The following is an 18,333-nucleotide window of genomic DNA, read 5'->3' as shown; positions in this document are numbered from 1 at the left end:
AATTTATAAATATAATGAAATAAATTTAAAATCTACAATAAATACAAATATTAATAAATGGAATTAAAAGAATAAATTACATATAATTAATGTATATGTGTATGTGTATGTATATCATTATTCTTAAATTCGAACATTTTTATAGAATTAAGAGAAAGCATGAATAAAAGAAGAAACTAAAAGAAACTAAACTAGAAGATCTGTTACTATACATTGATTTCATACTTCATTCATGCATGTATAGTTCATTTTCATCTAGGTTGAAATTGTCAGAATTGCATTATTGTATATGTTGTAATTCTATCTAATATTATTGAGACTTGTGATATACAAAAAACATACACTGAGATTACATTAAATTCATAATTTCACAATAATTTCATAATTTTTTAAAGGATTCTTACCTGTAATATTGATCGTGAATCAGATCCTCACTAGGTAAAGAGATAGGATCGAAAGTCACACTGATAGGTAAAGGTGAATCTTGATACTCATCTCTCCATATACTGAGATAAAATGTATCGAATTTATATCGAGATTCAAGATCTAATGTACCAGCCGCACCCCATATCATTGAAACAATTATGGCTGCCTGAAACCAAACTACTAAATACTGATCGAATGTTTTTGGGTTTTCCTCGATGGCATTTTCTATCAGCATCTGGAAGATCGACATGGTTGACACAACACGATGAATTTGTCCAGCACTTATAGTTGTTCGGCATTCCTTTCTGATAAATTCTAAGCAAGGATCCATCAACCAATGGAATAGCTCGCTTATTACTTTATCTTGATTTGCTGCCCAAATAGGATTCAATCTCTGAATCCATGATTCCAGAATAGGTCGCCAACCGAGAACGACTGGTTCCACGTAAATCATACCACAGCGAGAAACCGTAGCGGGCGATGCATGTATTAAATCCATTGTTTCAAAGATCATCGACATATTGTCGGTCATGTGCATCACCTATAATAAATTTCCCATACAGAAAATAAGTATTAGTATTAGATATCTACTAGACATTCTTCATGGACATTAAGGATATCCACAAATATATGAGAATATATAAGTTATTAGAGATGTTATAGCTATTCAAATATCCACAATTCGAAGTTTCATAAACATCTACAGAATATGTGTAAACTAATGTCTTGTAAATATCCGTACAACATTCAGTGGATATTTATATAGATTTATTTATTATTAATTAAACATTTATTATTATGTATTGATATTTATTTTTGTATGGATATACAATGTTCTATTATTCATATATGACGGAATTTCCCATAAAAAAAATTAATCATCTGTGGTTAATTTTTGGAGTTCTGAGGCTCTTCGCAAAAGATAGAAGAAATGTGGTTGTAATAGTTTTCGAGCTAATGACTTCTTTGATCGATAAGTCGTGACTTGCAGGGTCTGTGCCGCGGTTTTATACTGCCTTAGATGAATTCCACTCTCAGGTTAGGCGCTCTCGTTTCCGCTGCTTAAGGCTGTTTCCGACGTCCCATAGCGCGGAAATCCTCAGCGAAACGGAACGGGCGGAATCAGCGCGACCATTCACAGACATTCCGCTATAATGTTACCGCTGTAAATTTGCGGAATATTTACGGATAACCTAAATATTGGCTTTCCTGCATTTTATTACAGTATTCATAATTTTAGTTATTATAATTATGAATAGAAAATCCATAGTAAGTAATAAAATAAAATGTTAATAATTCGATAATTATAATAGCAGAGAGAAATCTCTCTGATAATAGATATTAATAAAAACATTAACCTAGAATGTATGTAAATATGTTATAGAAAATAAAAGCCGGCTATTGCGGCTCGATTATAAATGTTGGGTCCTGTGCCTATATTAAAGAGCACAAATGTTTTGAAAATTATAGAGAAGAGAGCCACTTGTTACATATTGATGAAAACCATGTAACAAAAATAAGTACGTGATTTATTTTTTAACTATAATTATAATTTATTATATTTATAATTAAAAAAATCTTTTATGTTGCAGTTCCACGATATGGTTACAATGAAAATTCAACAGAAACAAATACAACTACATCAGCGGATGTAGCCATAATCCCTATAGAAAATAACATTGAAACAAAGTCTGATGAAGGTACTGATGAACTTCCTACTGAGCTAGTATTTGAAAGATCTGCTCTTTGGAACTACAAAATACCATTACAAGATCGGACAAATTTGAAAAAAGATGCACTTTGGTTGGAGATCTCAAATAGGATGGGAGGAGGTGAGTTAATATAATATTTTACATATCTTATTTTATGTATATATAAATTCATATAAACAGGAACAAATGTGATAAATAGTTTGTAATAGTAATACAATAATATATCTTTACAATCAAAGGTAATGCTACTGTTAAATGAGCAAAGACTCGATGAAAGGACCTACGAGATGCTTATATAAAGGCAAGAAAAAAGATAAAATCATATGTTCCAAGTGGATACAGCCACTGCAAAAAAGTTGAGAAAAACTTCCTTTCGCTTCTTTGAAAGGATACAGTGTTTAGAAGCAATATTAACCACAGAAACGTAAGTAACACTTGACATATAATAATGCATATAATGGCTGCTTTCACGACAGAATCAAAACGTTCTAGATTGAAATGATCCTGTGCTGTAATTGATGAAATCTGAAATTTTATTAAATAAATTTTTATGTAATTTCAGATTTAATCAATTATAGCGCAGGATTATTTTGATTCTGTTGCAAAAGCAGCCAATAATAAATAATATAGCTATTTCGATGTACGTATGTTAAAAATATACATAATGCATGTTATTTTATAGTACTATTAGTTCTCTGCCATTTGAATCAACATCATTACCTGGTACGTTAGACTCCAATTCTCAATTTGACAGCATCTGTTTAGACGAGAATTCATTCGAAATGTCACACTAATTAACATCGCCAAAAATGCTTAATCATAATGAACCAACATCCTCACCACTTTCTTCAAATACGGTTGCATCAAAAGCCAATTCAACAAGAGCATCAAAGAAACGAAGTAATTTACAATATATTTTATCTGCTTAATATTTATTTTTCAGAAGTTTTATAACTGATTTTTTTATAGAGCATCTAAATACGATTGAACAGAACGATGTAGAAGAAAGTTTATTAGAAGCTTTACATCAGCCAATAAAACAACCTGATGCAATCGATGGAATGTTGCTTAGATTAGGTGAAGATCTTCGTCATTTACCATATCGAGAAAGAACTCTATCAGAAATTCAATGGTTACGCGAACTTATGGCAGCTGAAGAGCGATGCTGTACATAATAATTAATAAAATAAGTGTTTTGTTTATTTTTGGTTACTAAAATTGTATTATACTTATAGTTTACTTTGATTAAGAGTTACTTTGATTTTATTTTATACTTAAATTTTATTATATATAATATTACTGCAATTAACAGTTACTTTGATTTTATTTTACGTTTGTGCCGAACCTAGTCAATTTATGTTATAATGTGCAATGACATAAGACTAACAGATTTCATTTTATAAAATATATTTGCAAATGTTTTGATCACATATTTTTCTTACATTAATTACTACATTTATAAATCATTATTAAGTACCTTATCCCATTGCTATGACAACGCGCCAATTCCATTGAAAAAGTTTGCAAAATCTTCTCTAATTTTTTTAGCTGCAGTAGGATTTGAGGAGCAATTTCTTCGTAGATTTCTCAAACCTTTAGATACTATTGCACGGTCTTGCGCAGTAAAATTCGAATACTGTAGTTGTGGTACATCTAAATCCCTTTCAGTAGATATTATAAAGTTATGCACAGCAGTTGTTGCCTGAATAATTTTTCGAGCTGTACATATAGAAGCAAATATTGGTTTTCCGTATATCCTCCATCGTGCAGCGAGTATTCCAAATATACATTCTATCGATCGTCTAGCGCGGCTTAATCTATAATTGAACACTTTTTTTCTTGTATCAAGATTATTTCGTGGATATGACCTCATCATAAATGTAGTTAACGGTAATGCTTCATCTGCGACATATGGCAATTCTATGTTACTATTCATAACATATTTTGCCAAAGGTAATTGAAGCGATTCATCGTAGAATCGCTTACCCAACTCACTATTTTGAAAAATTGTACTATCACATTGTCTTCCTGCGCTATCAATATCCACAACAGTAAAATAGTTGTGAGCATCGCTTATTCCAAGAGGAACGAGGCTGTGTTGTCCTTTATAATTATAATATGTAGAACCACTATTTGGTGGGGTGCCTGCAGAATACAAATATACATTATAATGAAAAAATTAGTGCAATTTACACATTAAATATACTAAAATAAAATAGTTTTCACCTGTATAACAATATGTTTTCCATCAAGAGCCCCAATACAGTTGTTGAACTGACAAATATTTTCAAAGTTTTCTGCGATGTTTTGCCAGTTAACTGTACTCGGTTGTAGAAATACTTCGTCTTTAAGAGAATTCCAAATAACGTCGCAAGTTTCGGAGACAATTTTGGAAACAGTATTATGCGCAATACGAAAAGCAAATGATATTGAGATCTTGCTATCCCCAGAAGCTAAATATCACAAAGTCACTTGCAAATGAGTGCGCGCAAGTATTGGTGTGCGGATAACAGTTTCTTTTGTAATATAGAGTTCAATAATACTTAGCAATTTTTCAAATGTTTCTAATGGCATCCGAAAATAATTAAATATTTTTCTTTATCAATTACTTCCATTTCACGAACTAGATTGTCGCTTGCTCCCTGCATTAATCTTCTTTCTTCTGATAAAATTGGTCGTACCCAATATCGACGTTTATTTCTCTTTCTCTCTCTATTTTTTAATTATTATATATAATAAATATAATTTAAACATTCGTTTCCGAATGATTTGTTTTTGAATTGCAGAATAAGATCTATTTCGAAATAAGATCTACAATCGACAAATGCCATGTAGAATGTCCTGTGCTTCCATAATTACAGATTTTACTTTTTTCTTTTCGATTTTTTTCGACAATACAAAAGATACACAAAGTTATGTTTTTTATTATTGTACGTGTTTATCATTCCGCTGATACATTTCTCCTTATGTCGCATTAAGCGGTAAACGCGGTAGCGAAAAATCAAATTTCAGCCAATCGTGAAATAGATTTACATTTACGTCAAAAATTTATATTACAAAAACAAATTCTATTGTTCACTAGTTTATTATATATATTATTGTATATGTATTACAAGACTATTCCAATTATTATAAATATTGTAAATAATATAAAGTCTAATTTTATATTAAAATGCGTTCCGCTTCCGCGTATTCCGCTTCATGGGACATAAGAAAAACAGAGCGTAGAAAAAACGTAGAAAAGAAAGCGGAATGGTTGTGATTGATCGCGCTAGTTCCGCTTGTTCCGTTCCGCTGAGGATTTCCGTGCTATGGGACTCAGCCTAATGGCGAGGCGCGAAGCTCATGGATATATATCCAAATAGCACAGTCTTATGGACACATGTCTTATGGACGTTCATGGATGGAAAGGTGCAGTCTGTGCGCGTACTTTGCAATGCAAACTGGGATTCCACATGGGTTTATAAAACTGTGGGCAAAAGTAATGTGCGCAAAAGTAATGTGGGCAAAATAATTGTGGGCAAATGAACTGTGGGCAAAAAAACTGCGCAAAAGAACTGTGTCCAATTGTACGGTGCGCAATCTTATGTGTCTAATAGCACGGTGCGCAATTGCAACGTATCCAATTGTATTGTGCGCCAAGGCTTCTCTTGGGAGACTGCACTAGAGATTGTTATACAGAAAATAAAAAATAAGTATGCCTAAAATTTCTACTAAATATTACAGACGCGCAAAAGCCTGTACAGATATTTCAATACATTTAATTAAATCTGATGATTTTGCTTACTATTTAAATAAAAATAATGATATTAATAAAGAATTTATTACAACACCATGCATTGATGGTCACATTGAATTGGATAATGATTTCAAGATTGATAACATAGATAATAATATAGATAACAATATAGGTAATATAGATAACAATATAGATGATATAGAAAATTTTGACTCAGATAATGATGAATTTGATAACAACAATGATTCGAATAATGAAAATACTTTGAATAACGATAAATTAATTAGTAATTATAAAAATGTTAATAATACAGCTAATGAATCTTCGTTAGCATCTTAATTAGCTACTTGGGCTCTGAAAAATAAAATTACTCATATTACTCTGAATGAATTATTAGGTATTTTAAAGTCAAAACATAATGATTTGCTTTCGGATGCTCGCGTATTAATGAAATCTCCTCCAGAAAAAAAGCTTTAAAAATTGTTGAACCAGGACGTTATTTTCATTTCGGTTTAAATAATAGCGTTTAGAAACTTTTTTAATTTATAACTTTTTATTTATAACTTTAAAAAATTTACAACAAGTAGAAGTTTATATAAATATTGATGACTTACTTCTTTTTAAAAGTTCAAATCAACATTTGTGGGCAATATTATGCAGTTTAGTTGAAAATCGTTGTAAAGTAGATATTGTAGGCATATATCACGGAGAAACAAAACCAAATGATACAAATGTATTTCTAAAAGATTTTATCAATGAAGGTATCGATTTATCAACGCATGGTGTAACAATAAATGAATCTAACTATCACTTTAAAATTAAAGGTTTTATATGTGATACGCCTGCTAAGGCGTTTATTAAATTTATTCAAGGTCATACTGGTTATTATTCGTCAACAAAATGTCATATTGAGGGGGATTATATTAATGGTAGAGTTTGTTTTTCGAGTTTAAGAAAATTTCGTGATAGAACCGATTTTGAATTTAGATCAAAAATTTAAGAAGAACATCATGTAAATTCAAAAATTGCAGATCTTGAATTAATTAAAGATTTAAATATGATTAGTGATATTCCTGTAGAGCCAATGCATTTAATTGATCTGGGCGTTACAAAAATTTTAGTACATTTGTGGTGTTTCGATAAACCACCAACAAAATTTTCTCATACACAAATTTCACAAATTTCTGATTTATTAATAAATCAAATTAAAAATATTCCATTAGAATTCAATCGTAAACCGAGATCGTTACAAGAAAGTAGAAGGTGGAAGATAACAGAATTCAGGCAATTTTTACTATACAAAGGGTCTGTTGTTTTAAAATCTGTTCTCAGTCATGACAATTATGTCAATTTTATGTGTTTGAATGTTGCTGTAATTATTTTATCTCCTCATATTAAACATTTAGATTAATTGCTAATTTCCTTTTTAATTATTTTGTAAAATCTTTTATCATTTTGTATGGTAAAGACAATTGTACAATTAATATACATAATTTGTTACATGTATATGATGATGTAAAAAAATTTGATCTTTCATAGTGCCCTAATTACAGTGCCTTAATTACAGTACTTACCCCTTCAAAAATCATATGCAAAAAATAAAAGGATATATTCGTAAAAAAGATAAACCAACAACAAATAATAAATCGTATACATGAAGAAAATTTCGCGGAATTAAACAAAGAAAATAAATTGAACATCGAACTCGAATTATTAAATAAACATAATAACGGCCCTTTAGATCGAAATTTATATAGAAGTCAGTGGGAAAAAATAGTGTTTCCTAATTTTACTTTGAAAATAAAAGAACCAGATAATTGTTGTAGGTTAAATAATGGTCACATCATTTTAATTAAAAATATTGCTAGTATAGACAGTGAAAATGCAGTAATAATAGGAAATAAATATAAATTAATAACAGATTTTTATAATGAATCATGTAAATCTTCTGATTTAGGTATACATTTAGTGGAAAATATTAGTAACAATCTCCAAAGGTGAAATATTAATGAAATATTGCATAAATGTGTCAGATTACAATTTAAAGATAAAGATTACAATTTAAAGATTTGTTGTTTTTCCTTTACTTCACTCTCTATGATCGGATTATGATTTTATTTTTACATATTAAAAAATTTTAATTTAATATTATTTAAGTAATGTCGATTGAATTTTGTGTTATATTTAAGTAATGTCAATTCTATTTATAATATTTTATAATTAAATAACATGATAAGAAAACTAGCGTCTACGAGCCACAACGGATGGTAAATGCCTGAAAAATTCTTTTTAATTGTACGCGAAATTTTAAACGAAAAACACGGCATATGCATATATTTTACTTGGTGCACTTAACCAAGATATAGATTCTCATTTTTGAGAAATTCTATAAAACCCTCTTTACCCCCCTGAAGAGACGTAGACGAGAAAAATATCGGGGCGAAGTCGCTGAATCGGGAATCGAACCCGAGTCTTTCGCTTGCCGGGCGACTGCTCTTACCACTGAGCTATTCAACCCCACACCGATACTAACCTCGTCCATTTGTTTATAACTATGGAAAATGAAACGCGATCATTTCAGCTAGCGCGTGAATTAAATTAAATCGAAAGGAATTAGGCTCGTTATATATTAAATAACATGATAAGAAAACTAACGTCTACGAGCCACAGCGGATGGTAAATGCCTGAAAAATTCTTTTTAATTGTACGCGAAATTTTAAACGAAAAACACGGCATATGCATATATTTTACTTGGTGCATTTAACCAAGATATAGATTCTCATTTTTGAGAAATTCTATAAATTTTTCAGGCATTTATCATCCGCTCGTAGACGCTAGTTTTCTTATCATGTTATTTAATATATAACGAGCCTAATTCCTTTCGATTTAGTTTAATTCACGCGCTAGCTGAAATGATCGCGTTTCATTTTCCATAGTTATAAACAAATGGACGAGGTTAGTATCGGTGTGGGGCTGAATAGCTCAGTGGTAAGAGCAGTCGCCCGGCAAGCGAAAGACTCGGGTTCGATTCCCGATTCAGCGACTTCGCCCCGATATTTTTCTCGTCTACGTCTCTTCAGGGGGGTAAAGAGGGTTTTATAGAATTTCTCAAAAATGAGAATCTATATCTTGGTTAAATGCACCAAGTAAAATATATGCATATGCCGTGTTTTTCGTTTAAAATTTCGCGTACAATTAAAAAGAATTTTTCAGGCATTTACCATCCGCTGTGGCTCGTAGACGCTAGTTTTCTTATCATGTTATTTAATATATAACGAGCCTAATTCCTTTCGATTTAGTTTATAATTAAAATTAACAAATTATTAATAAAAATGTTAATATTAAATTATAAATATAAAATAATAAAAATATATTAATTATTCTTTTGTGAAGTAAATTTTATTGATGGTATGATTCTACATTTATAATATTTGGAATTATTGTGATCTGAAATTATTTGATGCATCCAGAAGCATGACCACTCACTTCAAGGTTGTACTTCTGAATGCATCCAGTTATGTACAAATTGTTGAAAATGTATAGAATATGGCAAAAACGTGGACAATCGTCATTTTCACGGACGAAGATACCGTGGAAGCGGTTCCATCTAGTTGGTTAATTAATAGGTGTTATTGCCCATCGCTTCCATTTGAAAAATAAAATAACTGCAGCAATTAGAAATCACGAAGAATCAAATACTTGTTGGCCCTCATATCCCGTTCAGATTCTAAGACATGAAACTTTCGGTAAATATATACTATTTATTATGTTTTAATAAAAAAAATATTTATTGTACCTTGTTACGTTATATGTCACTTATTATTTTGTTATAGACAATTATAGCAAAAGAGAAATGTCATAAAGCAGAATATTCTTCTGATATAAATTTTGATGTCAGCGGTAGATCAGCCATGTCTAAAAGGAAAATCACGATAAAAGCGTATGGCTCCTCATTTGAGGAGAGTAATTTATCGTCGTCAGACGATAATAACAATGACAACCAATTCGCCACTAAATTACCGACTTCTTCACATATGAAAGCAACAAACGGTTTATATACATTTATCTATCTGATACATTAAAGAAATTTTATAAAAATTTTATAAATAAAATAAAACAGTAGCAATTAATTTATGAATTCAAAAATTTACATTTACAGTTTGATCCTCAATTGTTTTTTTCTTCAGAAGACAATACTTTTATAAAAACCAAGCCGAAAAAAAGAGCAACGATGAAGCTACTAATAATATTAACACATTATCAAATACTAAGAAATTTAGAAAGGGCACTTCAAAATCAAATGGTTTTTAAATTATTTTTTATAATATAGTTTCATAATAATTAACTGTGTCTAAAATGTAAAATTATAATGTAGATTTTGATAATAATGAAGATTTGAATAGTAATGACCGGCCATTTATGAATGAATGCAAATGTTGTCCACTACATTTACAATACAATTGTAGTATGTATAGAGGATGTCACTTAATTTGTACCCACTATTTACACAGTGATATTACTCATGGAAAACCTTGTCAAAAAGTTCTGAACTATTTTTTTCTATAACATATAATAAAGGAATAATTATTGAGTAAAATATAGCCAAACAGCGCCGAGCTTTAGCTTGACGCGCGTCAATGAACCGCGGGTCTAATAGTGTGCGCGAGCACACATTACTAGGCGCGCGGCTCACTAATACACGCCAGGTTAAAGCTCGGCGCTATTTAATTATACTTTACTCAATAATTATTCCTTTATTGTTTTATAGAAAAAAAGGTCCAGAACTTTTTGACAAAGTTTTCCATGAGGAATATTACTATATAAATAGTGGGCGCGAATTAAGTGACACCCGCCTGTATATTTAATCTACAGTTTATATATATTTTTTATTAAACTTATTGTTCGCGAGTGAGCGCGGATCACTGCGACAGCGCAGAGTTTAAAGAATGCAGCAAACGGACGACCACAAACGGATTATTTAATGCTAAAAGACTTAACACGACACGTAATTTTTTTGTGATTTTTTTGAGTTTTTATTTTGACACCACACAGAAAATTAAAGTGTTACACAAATAAGAATAAGTACAATTATTTCAGGTATAGAAATAATTCCGAAGCCGAGATTACGAGAGTCCGAGTGAGAAAGCGGTCGTTTAAGAGCGGTTAGACAAAGCGGTTTTAAAGCGGTTTTACGAGACTACTGCGAGCAGCGAAAAAGTGCGAGACTTGGCGGTGCCCACGTGCGGTGCTCGTTATATAGCAGGCAGAATTTTGGGCCCGTTACGACGTGGGCCAATAATTTTCATATTTTAGCGGTGACCTCAGGGCGCCGCACATTATTGGCCGCCGATGAGGTCATGAGTTGAAATTTTTACATTTGCCATGCGCAGAATCTTTTTTGATCAGCTGATTGGTGATCAGCTGATCGTGACATATGGGCGCGCATGCCCGTATGTTGTTTAGACTTTGTCAACGGTTGACAATGTTATTGTCAGCGAGCATGATAAGCGTTTCTTGGTCGTTGAAAAAATAGGAGATAAATCGACCGATTGAGTTTTTGTAGAAAATAGATGTTTCGAGAAGTTTCTTGACGCCCGTTGATTTTGAAACTTCGAATTTGTTAAATCAAAAGATGCGGATTTTAGTTACGCGAATTTGTGGTCGAAATAACAATTATGAGTTTCGAACACTTATTATCGAATTTACGTACTACGCGCGCGCATATGTTAAATAATTTATTAATAAATTCCATTTTTCTAGACAAATATTTCAAAGAGATTATTCGTCAACAAACTCTACTAAAAGCAAATATGTGGCAATACACAGATACACTCCAGGAATTAACTACCTCTATTAATAATCTCGTTGCAAATAATAATGTGAATCAAGTACAAGAAGAAATCTCATTTTTGCAAATATTTAATTTTCCTGCACGAACTGAAGAAGATTTCGTGTTGAGGAATATCTAAAATTAGAAAAAAATTTTAACGTTGCGGTAATTTTTTATAATATCTATTATTTTCAAATACATCCTACATTTTTTTTACATTATATTACAATATTATTAATTAAAAGTTTTAATTAATATATTATTCTTATTTTGAATTTTGCAGATGAATGAATTTTCAAAGATTGGTGGAAATTTCATATATAATTTTACACAAAGAGCTTTATAATTGCTAATAACAAATGATCTTGCAGCTACTTACGGCTGGTTAAGAAGGCGGGCAAAGAAAACATTTAATAAACTAAAAGTAGCCGATTTAATAATTGGTAAATAGTTTATTAGATTATCTTTAATTTAACTTATTTAAAATCACTGTTTTATTGAAGATTATTGTTTAATCAATTGTAACTGACTTTTTTGTTAGTTATTTGTTGGTTATTTTGGTATTATAACTAAATATATTATGTATTATTTGATATATATACTATAGCAGCAGTTCTTAACCTGGGGTCCGCGATTTCCTCACAGGGGATCCGCAAAAGCTCGAAGAAATAGCGGAAAAAACACAAAGTTTATGAACTTATGTGTAATCATCGTTGGGGAAGTAATGCAAAAACAATCACATGAACCGTTTATGTCAGGCGTTGTGTGCATTTGGTCGAGCGACACTTGGTTGCGCGCACATGGATGCATGATATAAGCGGTCCTTGATTGTGTGAGTCTGTGAGTCGCGTGTCATTTTTTTCTTGCAGGCCCGCTCTACAATAAGAAGTTGGCCCGTCTACAATACATGGAGTAAGCATTGGATTAAGGATTAAAAGCGGCATAAGGAGTTGGAGTAAGGGAGTAAGCGAAATAAATTATTTCCATTTCGTCTTACTCCTACTCCTGTTTTTCTTACGTCGAGCCAATCAGGGCACAGGAGAAAGAGTTGTGAGATTCGAAGTTGCGGGAGTGAATCCGTTCCGTTGTAAATATAGGTTACACTAAAACAAATTATTAATACTGATAAATAAAGAATTAATTTAATGATGAATTCCGAATATAGGATAGTGCTTTTGACGATAACAGTTATGAAAATACATCAGAAGATGAAATTCTCATTTGGAGGACATTGATTAACTTAGTGCAACCAAATTTGATCCTGTATCAAAAGAAACATAAAGGGTACATTGATAAGAATAAAAAGATTCAGTTATAAAACAATATTGGCGCATCCTTGACACCATCAATGACTGATAAGTGAACGATAAAAAAGTAAGGTTAGACTGCTTTGACTAAGAAATTTCTTTTTTAAGTACAATGTACTTGTATTTACAGGACCCGATGCAGAAAAAACATTTTATCGTTTAAGACAAAAATTTGGAAAAACAGAAAGTCGTACAGTCGCAACCAAGATCTGGGGCAGGTGCAAATCATGTGCCGTACATGTCTAATTGGGTCTTATATAATGACCTAATGTTTCTGGCTGATCATATTCAACCTAGACAGTACTGAATCATTTTTATATTTATCTTTGCATTCTTGTATTTGCTTTATAATAATTAAAAGATATATATTACGTATAAGTTTTATCTTTAAGTTATATGAATTATATTTGTGTAGGACAACATCAAATTTTCAGCCATCTATTCTTAAGCGCAAGAAAGATATGGCTTCGCAAATGTCTCAGTTTATCAGCTCACAGCTTACTAGCTCGCAGCTTACCAACTCACAACCTGCCACATCAACATCTGCAATATATCCATGCACATATACACCGCCATTAACTTCTGAAAAGAGTACAGATAAAATATGGAGTATTGATTGTGAAACTTTAGGTAGCTTTGATTTACCTGTAATCATAATTTCATAAAAGAATTATCTTATATATACAGGGTCTACCAAAAGTGTGGAAACCCCTAAATATCTCGGAAAATATACGTTTTACAGAAAAGTGTTTCCAACAAAAGTTGTAGGGTTTAGGAAGATCTATATACTGATTCTATCAGTTTGACCTTGGATGGCGTCGTCAAGGTCAGGTCAAGGTCACATTGACTTTTTTAAATGACACCCCCTACATTTGATTGCATATTCTTATAGCTTAATTCAAGAGCTTTCCAAAACACTATAATAATGTTCATTTTTATTAAGTACTTTGCGAGTTATGAGGGTTGAATGATAGAGTAGCGCCGGTATTAACATTATCCAAGGTGTACTACATGGAGGTTACTCGCTCGGATTTGCATCTGTTGTGTGTGTGATCCAGCTAACTAAGGCAAGATCGGTCGTGGATCCAGTCAGCAAAAGCAAAGACCCAACCAAATTACAATCGAGCATTTAAAGACCTGGAAAGCAATCGACATAGTAAACAGTAAATAAATTTGTGGATGCTCATTTATCATAATAATTGTTCGAAATGTGTGCGTGTGCGTGCGTGCGGTGCGTGTATACAGAGATCAGGTTAGGTTGCACCAAACGATTGCAAATGTGTTTCAATGTGTTAAAGTAAATGCTGAAAGTGGCTGCCATTTACTTCCTGACAATATGCTAATCTTTGGTAGAATGTAGAAATGACTTTACGATTCGTTTCAAAAGGTATCAAAGCCATTTCATCCCTTATTCGCTGTATCAATTCGTGAATGGTTTTAGGTTTTGTTCTGTAAACCTTACTCTTCAGATATCCTCATAGATAATAATCAAGAGGAGTTAGATCTGGTGACCGAGGTGGCCAATCCTCTCCTCCCTCATTTCCGTTCCTTCTTCCTATCCACCGTAGCGGAAAAGTCTCATTTAAAATACGACGTGGTCCTGCACCAAAATGAGCAGGAGCTCCATCATGCTGAAACCATATTTCTTGGAAATTATTTGGAAAAGTATTCTGTATGGCTGGAATTATTTGATCAACAAGTAATCTCTCATACCTTTGAGCGTTCAAATATTCTTCAAAAAAAAACGGCCCTATTAAATAGCCATCTATTATTCCGCACCATACATTTATTTTTTGTGGATGTTGTGTGTGAGTTTCCCGCACCCAATTCGGATTCTCATCTGACCAGAAACGAAAATTTTGATTATTAACTTCTCCCGTTAAGGTAAAAGTTACCTCGTCTGTGAAAACAATTTGATAAGGGAAGATGGGCCGGACATCTATTAGTGCCATCATTCTTTCACAGAAATGTATACGACGCTCCTCATCTCCGTTTTGCAATTCTTGAACGTATTGCAATTTATATGGATGGAACTTGTTCTTCTTTAAAATTCTCCAAACCGACATGGGAGCAATATCGTGAGTTTGAGCGACTCTCTGAACACTAGAATTGGGATCTTCAATAAATGTCTGCAGAACATCAAGTTGTTTTTCTTCGTTGGTTGCAGACAATGGTCTTCCTGACTTAGAGCGATTTCTTACGCTACCAGTTTGTCTAAAACGTTCTATTGTTTTTAACACAGTGGACTTATTAATTCGACGGTTCGGATACGTGTCATTAAATAATCGAACGACATCAGAGAACGATCTTTCGTTATCACCCCATCCACGCATCATGAGGATAGTGATTCTTTCACGTTCCGACAAGTCGCCAGCCATTTTTAAAACGTTTAATTTTAATTAATCGTACGTTGTATTTGGACGATAACAATTAATTTCTGCTTGCTCAAAGCTGAAGTTAGAAGGTGCTCGTTCTTTGATAGCTTTATACATTCTTAGTTGAATTTTAAATGCGAGTTAGACTGCATGTAGTGCGTCACATAGCGGTAAATGAAGGAACTAACGAGACGTTTCATACACGTTTTATGGAGCAATTTTTTGGCAATTTGACTTCAGCGAAATATGAGGATATGTTGAGGAATCGATCTTGCCTTAGTTAGCTGGATCACACACACAACAGATGCAAATCCGAGCGAGTAACCTCCATGTAGTACACCTTGGATAATGTTAATACCGGCGCTACTCTATCATTCAACCCTCATAACTCGCAAAGTACTTAATAAAAATGAACATTATTATAGTGTTTTGGAAAGCTCTTGAATTAAGCTATAAGAATATGCAATCAAATGTAGGGGGTGTCATTTAAAAAAGTCAATGTGACCTTGACCTGACCTTGACGACGCCATCCAAGGTCAAACTGATAGAATCAGTATATAGATCTTCTTAAACCCTACAACTTTTGTTGGAAACACTTTTCTGTAAAACGTATATTTTCCGAGATATTTAGGGGTTTCCACACTTTTGGTAGACCCTGTATATATATATATACAGGGTGTCAATTAAGTCCCGGGACGGCTGAATATTTTCTCATGTAAGGTATTTTTGAAAAAGGTCAAGGTCATTTCTGAAGTAATTTTCAACGAGGAATTCAACGGTGACCTTCAATTTGACCTTGAGCTTGACCTTCAAGGTTATTTGAAGGTCAAAGTGTTTTTTTTAAATAGGAACCCCTATTTTTGATTGTATATTCTTATAGCTGACCTCGAGAGCTTTCCAAAACACTATAATAAAATTTTTTTCCCTCAAGCATTTATCGAGTTATGATGCTTCAAATCATTTCTTAATTTTACATAAACCGTAAAATATCTTGTAAAATATTCACTTTTCGATTATTTTACCTTAATACTTTTATGTACAAAATAATGAGAGGAATCAATTGGCGTAAAGAAAACATATAGTTGTTTTTAAGAAAAAATATGTAATTTGCAATTAACAATTCCATATTTTTTCTTAAAAACAACTATATGTTTTCTTTAAGCCAATTGATTCCTCTCATTATTTTGTACATAAAAGTATTAAGGTAAAATAATCGAAAAGTGAATATTTTACAAGATATTTTACGGTTTATGTAAAATTAAGAAATGATTTGAAGCATCATAACTCGATAAATGCTTGAGGGAAAAATATTTTATTATAGTGTTTTGGAAAGCTCTCGAGGTCAGCTATAAGAATATACAATCAAAAATAGGGGTTCCTATTTAAAAAAAACACTTTGACCTTCAAATAACCTTGAAGGTCAAGCTCAAGGTCAAATTGAAGGTCACCGTTGAATTCCTCGTTGAAAATTACTTCAGAAATGACCTTGACCTTTTTCAAAAATACCTTACATGAGAAAATATTCAGCCGTCCCGGGACTTAATTGACACCCTGTATATATATATATATATATATATATATATATATATATAATAGACTAGATAATGAATTCTTTATCATACGGTCAACATAAGTAAAAAAGTCAAATAAAAAAAAGTAAAAAGGTCAAATAAAAAAAAGTTAATAATTTGCAATAAGTTCGATTATTTGCAATAACTTTTGATTTTTATATCAATATCTAAGGAATTTATTTTAAAATAGAACATTATTCATGAATTTAACAATACTTTAATATTATGCAAAAATACATATGGTGCTATTAAATTATAACAAATTACAAATACACGTATGTGAAAAGCTGTCAAACATATTGCAAATTATTAATTTTTTTTTAATTACTTATGTTGACTGTTGAAACTTAGACTGTTGAAACTTAGACATTTCGATATCAAAGAATATCAATCATTATACTAATGATTCTATTTGTTGCAGATTCAGATTTTATTTATGTTGAAAATGACAAAGCAACTTGTATAGCGGATTCCATTGAATCGTTTTCTTCAACGTCCAACTCGTTAACTTCACAAAGCAATGCATCCACAAGCGTGGCAAAAGCCATAGTCTTTACTATCACGCCTCAAAAACTGACACCACCAGCAGATACTAAAAAGAGAAAGCGATAGACAAATGATGAAGTAGATACAGTAATGCTAGAATCATCCAAAAACATCTCTTCATTAGCCAACACATTGGAGATGGCATTAAAACAAAATCTAACGTCAGCAGTGTTACAACCAACAAAACCAAAACCAACAAAACCAGAATTACCTCATGCAGTTGAAAACATGAATGGCATAGCCTTAGGATTGAACAAAGTTTGTGAAGAACATCAAATGGATTGTTTTATATTAATCGTTGCTTGCATTAATGAATTTATAAAAAAAATAAATTTTTTATACATTTATTAATATGCATAAGATTTCTCGATTTTTTTTTCATTTGGTTCGATTTTCTTTGTTATTCTTCTCATAGATTTATAAAAAAAATATGTCTATTTTTAAATTTATTTTTTAAACTTTATGAAATGTTTTTATTTTAATCTTAGGACATTTTTTATAAAAATAATAAAAAGTTTATTTTTTTTCATATACAGGGTGGCCCATTTTTTATATACAGGGTTTATATACAGGGTGGCCCATTTTAATTTCCCCAGCCAAATATTTCGGAAAATAATGAAAAATCAAAAAAATGTTTCAGACAAAAGTTGTATGGCTTGAAGGAGGCCATCAGATAGTGGCAATGATTTAACCTTGGAGAGTCATTTGGAGATGACGTAAAGGTAACCTTCAATTTCTTAAATGGAACTTCCTATTTTAAATGGAACTCCTTTTTTATTACATATTCGTGTAGCTTATCTCGAGAGCTTTCCAAAACACTATAATAA

General features: G+C 31.7%; 1 pseudogene; it reads left to right on the top strand.

Moving 5' to 3' along the window:
- The first annotated feature begins 1,677 nt into the window (after window positions 1-1,677).
- On the top strand, window positions 1,678-17,572 carry LOC112638399 (annotated as a pseudogene).
- Window positions 17,573-18,333: the final 761 nt, after the last annotated feature.

This window comes from Camponotus floridanus, unplaced genomic scaffold (genome assembly GCF_003227725.1).
Source record: "Camponotus floridanus strain SB8 unplaced genomic scaffold, Cflo_v7.5 scaffold101, whole genome shotgun sequence".
In the NCBI taxonomy this organism is placed as follows: Eukaryota; Metazoa; Arthropoda; class Insecta; order Hymenoptera; family Formicidae; genus Camponotus; species Camponotus floridanus.
This window is presented reverse-complemented; position numbering and strand designations above follow the sequence as displayed.